Below are 2,500 nucleotides of genomic sequence, written 5' to 3'. Positions count from 1 at the left end.
GTTTTACAAAATTACAAAAGAATTATCGTTATTTGCCTATCATCTTGTATCCTTGTCACTTCCCAATGCTCAAGTAGTAGTAGTAGTAGTAGTAGTAGTAGTAGTAGTAGTAGTAGTAGTAGTAGTAGTTAAGTTTCATTTCAATTTTTTTTTTCCTTCCGTTTCAAATTCTTTTTTTTTTTTGTCATGGAATCTCTCAATTTCCCTCTTTTCTTATATTTTTCCTCCACAATTCAATTTTCCTTATTCTTTTCTTCATTATCATCATTCTCTTCACTATCATCTATTTTATTCCCCCCATTTTTCCCTTTCCCGTCACAAATTACCCACAAATCCACGTCACTTTCTACGTTCTCAAGTAAATATAAACATCCGTCATTTTGTTTCATTTCTTACAATTTTTCATCCTATCAATTTCCTTCCGTCACAAAATTCTCTTCAGATTTCACAAAGTTTTCATTTTTGCTTACTCATCATGACTCAGCATTTTCTTGATTTAATTCACAAGATCTCTCTCTCTCAAAACTCACTATTTTTCTTATATTCTTCCTTGTTTTCTTTCATTTCTTTCAAATCAATTTCCTTCCGTCACAAAATTCTCTTCAGATTTCAAAGTTTTCATATTTTTTTTCATATAATTCTAAAACCTTTCCTTTCTCCTCAAAACTCAACATTTTTCTTATTTTTCCTCATTTTCTTTCATTTCTTTCAAATTAATTTCCTTCCGTCACAAAATTCTCTTCAGATTTCAAAGTTTTCATTTTTTTTTTCATATAATTCTAAAACCTTTCCTTTCTCCTCAAAACTCACAATTTTTCTTATTTTTCCTAATTTTCTTTGTTTACATTCACAATTTCTTTATCTACTTCACAAAAATCTACTTTCTTTAATCTCTCTTTATCAAAACCCAGCATTTTTTTCTTATTTTTTCTCATTTTCTTTGTTTCCATTCACAATATCAAGTTTCCTCTTCCTTCTCTTCAATCATCAAACATTTTCCTTTCTCTCATCCAAACATACATACATACATACATACACACACACAGTCAAATAAATAAATATACTTTTTTTTTCTCTCTTTTCCTTCTCTTCATCTAAATCATCTCCATTTCCTCTTTTCCTTCATAAAACCTTATCTTTTTCTCTCATTTCTCCTTTTCCTTCTTCCATAAATCAGTTTTTCTTTATATTTTCATTTTCAATCTTTTTCTCTCTCTCTCTCTCTCACTCTCAAATATTTATCATTACTACTGTTCCCCCCTTCAACAAACAACAATAATAATAACAACAATAATAATAATAATAATAATAATAATAATAATAATGATAATAATAATAATAATAGTAATGCCTTCACTTCACAGACAAACATATCACAATGGTTCTCTCTCATCATTAAACATTTTTTTTACATTATTTTAGCAATTCCTTGAAGTATTCCCTAATAAAAATGTACACTAACTTCCTCTGAACGCTACATATTAACTCTCTCTCTCTCTCTCTCTCTCTCTCTCTCTCTCTCTACAAAATACTTCTCCTTCCTCTTCTCATAACAACTCTCTCTCTCTCTCTCTCTCTCTCTCTCTCCTTACCAGTGTCCTTATACATTTATCTTTACATATCTACACAAATTTAGTTCTTAAATTCAAAAAGGGTTCAAATTCTCAATAGAAAACAGGGGCATAGTCTTTAAGGGGCTGGATTCACCTCACATAGGCTCAGATCCTCCTTACAAATGGCGGAAACCTCTTAAAACAGCTCTATTCTTTTTAAAAACACTCAGATTCTCTTTACAAATGGCTGAAACCTCTTGAAACCTTTTTAAACTGCTCAATTATCTTTGAAAAGGGTTCAATCCTCCTTATAAAGAGCTTGATACTATTTATAAAGAATTTAGTTTTCAATCCTTATATACCTCAATTTTTCTTCACAAAACACCTTTATTTTCATAAAAAAATACTTGATTCTCTTTAAAAAGGTTTGCAACTCTCTATATAAGGACTAAAACTCCTTATAACATGGATTTGCCTTACAAGAGATTCCAATTGTCTTTACAAAGTATTTCACACTGTTTCACTCTCTATAAACAATCTAATCCTTTTTCAACAGGTTCCAATCCTATCTATAAGGTGTTGAATCCTCTATCTGTCCTCCAGTCCCCTTCACACACACTGATATTACTTCAAATTGCATGGGCAGATCAACACAGCGTCAAAACACCTTACTATGTTACTTAAACCTACTACACACACACACACACACACACACACACACACCTGTACTCTTCAACACAGCCTGCCACCACCACGACTACTTTCCAAAGGCTCTAGTTGAAGTTGCAAGGCTTTTTAAGGGTGTTTTTAAGGTTCCAGTGACAGATTAACATTTTTTGAAGTTGTGAGGGTTTTTAAGGGTGTTTTTAAGGTTCCAGTGAAGTTGTAAGGGTTTTTGAGGGTGTTTTTAAGGTCCCAGTCAAGTTGTAAGGGTTTTCGAGGGTGTT

Source organism: Portunus trituberculatus, chromosome 2 (assembly GCF_017591435.1).
Source record: "Portunus trituberculatus isolate SZX2019 chromosome 2, ASM1759143v1, whole genome shotgun sequence".
NCBI classification, from domain to species: Eukaryota; Metazoa; Arthropoda; class Malacostraca; order Decapoda; family Portunidae; genus Portunus; species Portunus trituberculatus.
Note: the sequence above shows the minus strand (reverse complement) of the source record.